Source organism: Oratosquilla oratoria, chromosome 12 (genome assembly GCF_046742065.1).
Source record: "Oratosquilla oratoria isolate Oo_2021 chromosome 12, ASM4674206v1, whole genome shotgun sequence".
Lineage (NCBI taxonomy): Eukaryota > Metazoa > Arthropoda > Malacostraca > Stomatopoda > Squillidae > Oratosquilla > Oratosquilla oratoria.
The window spans coordinates 72,164,226-72,170,729 of record NC_134788.1 but is presented as its reverse complement, the minus strand read 5'-3'; the positions used below and the strand labels follow the sequence as shown (position 1 = coordinate 72,170,729).

General features: G+C 33.6%; 1 protein-coding gene across 2 annotated transcripts in view; it reads right to left on the bottom strand.

Moving 5' to 3' along the window:
• The window catches only part of LOC143032011 (BTB/POZ domain-containing protein 6-like), a 44,635-nt gene extending 39,904 nt beyond the window's left edge, over positions 1–4,731 (bottom strand). Inside the window, exon 1 of one of the 2 annotated variants that reach the window (XM_076196479.1) lies at positions 4,614–4,731. The gene's annotated coding sequence lies outside the window, so the exon portion shown is untranslated. The other variant, XM_076196478.1, reaches the window with a different exon arrangement.
• Positions 4,732–6,504: the final 1,773 nt, after the last annotated feature.

Genomic DNA, 6,504 nt, shown 5'->3' with positions numbered 1-6,504 from the left:
TTTAAGGCACTGTTATGCTTTGAAACGCCAATTTTAGCCGGACTTAACAGGTATTATTGTATGAGGTTAGTGGACACCAGGCTTGGTGATTTTTTTATCATTTCAAAAAATATAAAAAATCTATTTTTTTTTTATCTAAATCAGATTTATTTGATTTAAATAGATTTTTTTTTTATAGATTTTAAATATTGTGGGATTGCTATCTGAGATGCGATCTGATTGCTAAAAGACATTTTTAGCATATGAATATAAGGAGCAGTGCTATATAGACTTGCCACAAGTATACAAGGAACGGTATAAGCCATATGTGAGGACGGTATGCTCAGGTTCACTCGATTCCTCCTAGAGTTTTCTCATCTTGGTGACATTTGCTGCATTGTCTGTCACAACACTTCCAATGTGACAACCAAAATTTTGCTCAGCCTTCTTGATCGAATTTTGTACAAGTTGTAGAAGATATTCAGCAGTATGAGGTTTCCCTGATGTGTCTATTGTGTCAACTAAATAAATCTGACCAGTGGATGTTGTTAGAGTGACACATATTATGGACTCATTATGGATGTTAGACCACCCATCAATTGAAAGACATACAGTTTCATTATTCAGGTCATCTGCACACTTTTTATATTCCTTTTCATACACAAGATCCAAATACTTATCAGCAATATCTTTTCTGGATGGAGGAATATAACCTGGCCTCAGGTTCTGAACCATCATGAGAAACTGAGGATGCTGAACAAGACGAAATGGTGAATTTGTAGCAAATATAATTCTTGCAACTTCTTTGTCGAGATTTTCCTTTTGAAAGGCTGAAGTTTTTATGATAAATCTGTCTAGAGATGTTGATGACTTTCTTTTAGATGAAAACTATTTAGCAGAAGTGGCGCCTGTGGAGGAGTCTGATAGTGACCTTTTTAATGGTGGAGTCAGGTTTGCAGATAATCCAAGTGGACCCAATGATGAAGGGATTGAAGCTGTTAATACAGATCCTGAAATGGAAACAGAAAATTTTAGCATATTGCATAATTTATAAATGAATAAATAAATGAATGAATACAGTGTGATTTAGGCTACTTTTGAGTAGAGTAGTTATTGTTTTAGATAATGATCATATTAACACAAGCCACTAAATTATTTGGAAATAATTAACAGGATATGAAATAGGTGGGCTTGGAATTCAGCCCACACAGGATTGAGTCCACTTTTAATTGAAGTATCATCTCTTTAGGCCTTCACATTTTTATTGCATATGCTCTCCATTGTTCATCAAATTTATATAGTTGTGTATGAAAAGGGAGAAATGCACACAATATAAGTGAAATTATTTACCTGGGTCATCAATTCCTTCTTCTGTATGCTGTGGCTGACCTTGGCATTTATCTCTGTGAGATTTTAATGTTGAAACAATGCCCTGTAGTTCCTGGATGCAGTCTTTGCATTTAGCTCGGTACCCTTTGCCAGAAGTTGTTGGTAGTTTTTCAAAATAATTCCAGGCAGGATAATTTTTTCTGCCTGAAGGAACCACTCTGCCAGCTCCGGAAGACATCCTTCCTGGTTGATTCCAAAGTAGCAACTGACTCAGTAAGAAGCTGCTTACCTAGAACAAGTTTCAACAAGAATCTTGTTGAAACTTGTTGTGGGCTGCACAGTAATATATACATGTAGGCTTATACCGTTCCTTGTATACTTGTGGCAAGTCTATATAACACTGATCCTTATATTGATATGCTAAAAATGTCCTTTAGTAATCAGATCTAAAAAAAAAAAAAAAAAAAAAAAAAAAAAAAAAAAAAAAAAAAAAAAAAAAAAAAAAAAAAAAAAAAAATTAAATCAAATAAATCTGATTTAGATAAAAAAAAAATCGCCAAGCCTGGTGTCCACTAACCTCATACAATAATACCTGTTAAGTCCGGCTAAGATTGGTATTTCAAAGCATAATATTGCCTTGAAAATAGTTTCTTATTTCACTATAAAAGTTTATATTAACTTATACTGCATTGAATAAGTCAATAATATATTTGTCTTATATACAATGTTAGGTTTCTAGTTTTGATATATCTGTCCAATATAAAATGTTAGGTTACAAAGAAAGCAATGGCCTCTGCTAGCGGACCCAGGGATCTGGGTCCGCATGTGCTGTGTAATAGTAGTCCTTAACATATATATATATATATATATATATATATATATATATATATATATATATATATATATATATATATATATATATATATATATATATATATATATTATATATATATATATATATACATATATATATATACATATATATATATATATATATATATATATGCAAATATATATATATACATATGCAAATATATATATACATATGGATATATATATATATATAGATATATATATATATATATATATATATATATACATACATATATACAAATATATATATCTGTATATTTTGATACTTCCCAGGCCAACATTAAGCAAGAAAGTGTCTGACAACCTTAAAAGAATAACATTTTCTATTAGCCTGTAGCATAAGGGTAAATAAACATTTTGAACTTTTTTTTTCTATACACCCATTTGAACACCTGATATGTCAGTTATTTTGCTTCAGAACATATTATAAGATTTTTTTATCATTAACCAAGAAAAAACAGAAAATTATTTTAAATTAACAAAGTATACTCCATTTCATTCTTGAGTACTTTATTTGATACCTGTTGTGTTAATAGAGGATTCAAAGTCTGAGCATTTCATATGAATAAGAAATATAAATAATTTTCTAACACATTACATATATATGATTTGTATGAAAACTAACTAGCATTGAATAAATGAAAATTTGCTTATAAAGCCTAAAATTCTTTGTCTACATCAAGACTATGAATCAAGTAAATATAAACTTATAATGAATTAATGAAATATAAATAAATCTAACATTTGGTAAACTTTTAGAAGTGCACAGCTTTGTGATATAGCATGAGAAAAATGATTAATTTTGTGAATTATAATACAAGATAAGAGGGAGGGAGGAGGGTGGAGGGGAGTGGAATATATAGGAAATGGAATGGGTGGGAGTGGTTTCTATGCCTTTTTCTTTGTGGCTACCCCCCATGTAGGGGGAAAAAGCCTTTGGTATATGCATGTATATTACATCAACGTAATATGCAATGTTCTTGGCAGAAATCAATAACAAAATGTTGCTAAAACCAATTTACTAATGAAGTAATGGTGGTTGAATGATATGCCGTATTTCTTCTGATAGATGCCAGGGTCGAAGTATTGTGAGGATGATAAATTAATCTATTCTAACCTAACCTACTCTAACCTACATAACCTAACCTATATTTAGTAATTCAGTACCTCAAATTCTAAAGATCATGCAGGTCATTGTCATGGATGCTGACAGCCTAATTATTATTTTACCTCGGGCGATAAACAGACGATGGCAGAACCCCGTGTTCTTTCATAATATCCATGGAAGCTCTATTGTCTTTGTAACAGCGCTTATTAATGTCACCTGGAGTGGGAGAACACCTGGTCCACGATGTGAAAGCTATCGTCTAACCGACAATGACTAGAGTGGACAGACATGTCATCTCGAATGTATCCTAGCAGCTTCGTTCGATAGTTGTAGCAAGGTGTTTAATTTATTTCTGCCAAGGTAATTGCATATTATATTCATATATTATAATTCATAAAATCAATATCTAATTTTCTAATGCTAAATCGCATACATGTGCACAACCAAAAAAAATACCTAACATTTCACATTTGACTCAGTGAAGAAGTTTTAACTTAAATGTGATAAGTTGTAATGAGACATCACCTAAAAGCGGTATATTAGAATGCAACCAAAATGTCCCGAATCTAGGCCATTTGGGCCATAGATGTTTCTGCACCCTAGGACATTTGGGCTGGTGCATGAACATAAGTTCACGATACAAAATTGCAAAAACAAAATTAGACCTGATATGAGTTATTTCACATTCATAAAAAAGAAATGTACCAGGTACATTGGGCCTTTGCATACCTGTGAAGTAGGCAATCTATCACAATTTTTTCACTTCATATTTATAAGATTAGATTTCTTATGTCAGTACATATTTATTAATCAAAAATAACAATAAAAGTATACAAACCATAATATATCTGATAATAATATGATAAATAGGCACACTGGGTCCCCCAAAGGTACCACACAATGTACCAAGCTGATTGGGTTTTTACCTAAGCCAACTACATATTTGTAAGTTGATATCTTAAGGAAGTCAATACACATTTATCAATCAAAAACAAAAATATTCAAGGTATGTAGCAGCCATAACCGATAGTTTTTTCTAAAGAATAGTTCCACAAGACCCTACATTATACATAAAAATTAACTAAGATTCGTAACATGCTTTGGCCCAGTAAAGATCATTTATTGCACAACATGCAGTACGCTCATGGTAAAATCAGTGTCAATACGAACCTGTTACTGATACTGTAAATCAAGTTCAGCTTGGTTATTACTACAATTTGAATTTGTTTACCAACACAATAGGCAGTGTAACTCAGAGAAGGTTCAGTTCAGGTTCATCATAGAAGATGTGTTTTAAGGAGTAACTTAATCAAATAATACTAACTTCCACTAAACTTGAGGTCTTAAAAATCTGTCAATTAATCAGAATTATTTAGTAAAATCTGACAACCTAAAATGAGCCACAAAATATGTAGATCATTTGCTTGATCTATATAGGTGGCATCACTGGACCATGACAACTGATTGAACGGTATGACTAATTACCCCACCGGACTCCACCGGACCGCACCGGACTCCATCGGACCGCACCGGACTCCATCGGACCGCACCGGACCTTTACACAAGCTAAAACCTACCCCACCGGAGGTGAAGATTGATCGTTGGTCAAATGGAATGTGTATTTTGACAGTTTGACCAGTGGTATAAAATTTGGCTCATACCTACCCCACCGGATCGAGTTTCTATCACTCGAGGTACCGTAGGCCTAAAAACAATTAAAAGCAAGTTTGACCACTCCATTTATTCACATTAATCACAGGGTTTGAAGGTATTTATTTCGTCAAGGCCTAAAAACAATTGAAAGCAAGTTTGACCACTCCATTTATTCACATTAATCACAGGGTTTGAAGATATTTATTTCGTCAAGGCCTAAAAACAATTAAAAGCAAGTTTGACCACTCCATTTATTCACATTAATCACAGGGTTTGAAGATATTTATTTCTTAAGATGATTACAGCACATCGGAAAATGTAATATTCTGCCAGTTCGAGATTTTTTCGGACAAATTGTAAACATCTGCTAAGAAGGGGTATTTAGCATATTTTATTTATTCATTTGTTTAAACATTAAGAAACAAAACCTGTTTCACCTAGATTTACTCTAAGGTACATTATTCCATATGTATGTTTACTGTATGTCTGTTTTGGAACTATGCTCATAGGATAGTCTCGACTTAAACTTTACCTTAAATGAATTTCCTGTATGTTGTTGGCTTAAATTATTTCTTATCTTTTATTCCACTCCCAGACGTACATTGTTTTATATCAATTCATTCTATGTATATTTCTTTATCGTTGCAGTAAAGTTGATTTTACTTGGGGTAGGTTACGTATATGTAGGTGTGGAGTTGGAGTCTTTACATCGGCAGTTCCTCGAGGATACTTTGTTTTTCTTTATATCTTACTGACGTAGAGTTTGTTTTCTTGTGTTTCTTTCTATCCACATTTCATATAATGTTTCTTTGTGTTCTACAAATTGTTTTTCTTGGTTTGTGATTCCGGGTGCCATTAATGATCTGTCAGAAAGACTTGATAGAGGCCAAATGTAGTTGCCTGCTGCGTCATGAGATTATTTCTAAATTAGTGGCACTTCACTCAAAGAATCTCAGTCGATCCTGCGTATTCGGTTAGCAGCCCTGCTCACCCTTCTCCCGCTGAGCTGGCTGAAACCTCAAGTCTCCGTGAAATATATAGATAATTCTTCACGTAGCTCAGTGACTATACAAGTTACACGAGTTTAATGTACATCTAGGGATGAAACAGTCCTTGTTCACCTATTTCAAACCTTTTCATCTCGATAGTGCAAAGGAAGTAATTGTAGTGAGTATAAGATAAGGAATACAAGTTTAATGTTTATGTAGCATTTTACTTATTATCGCTGTAGAAGATATGTACTTGCGTGGTCGGTTAAGTGCACCACCCAACACAAGCCACTCAGGCTGAGATGTCTTGGTTTTTATATTGAGAAAGCATCGCAGCTTCTACAGGGCAGTAGCCTCTAGGTGTGTGTGGGGGGGGGGGACTGCCCCCGCCCCCCGCCCCCTCCACCTTGCATTTTTACATTTTTTAGCTTCCACATTTTCTGGTAACTATCCCACCAATATATTCCTCCCGCAAACTACATGAGGTCCCTTCACGGGGTACCATTAGATCAATGTATTTGGAGGAAGATCCCTCGAGAGGGATTATAAATGTATAATATATGAGACATCACA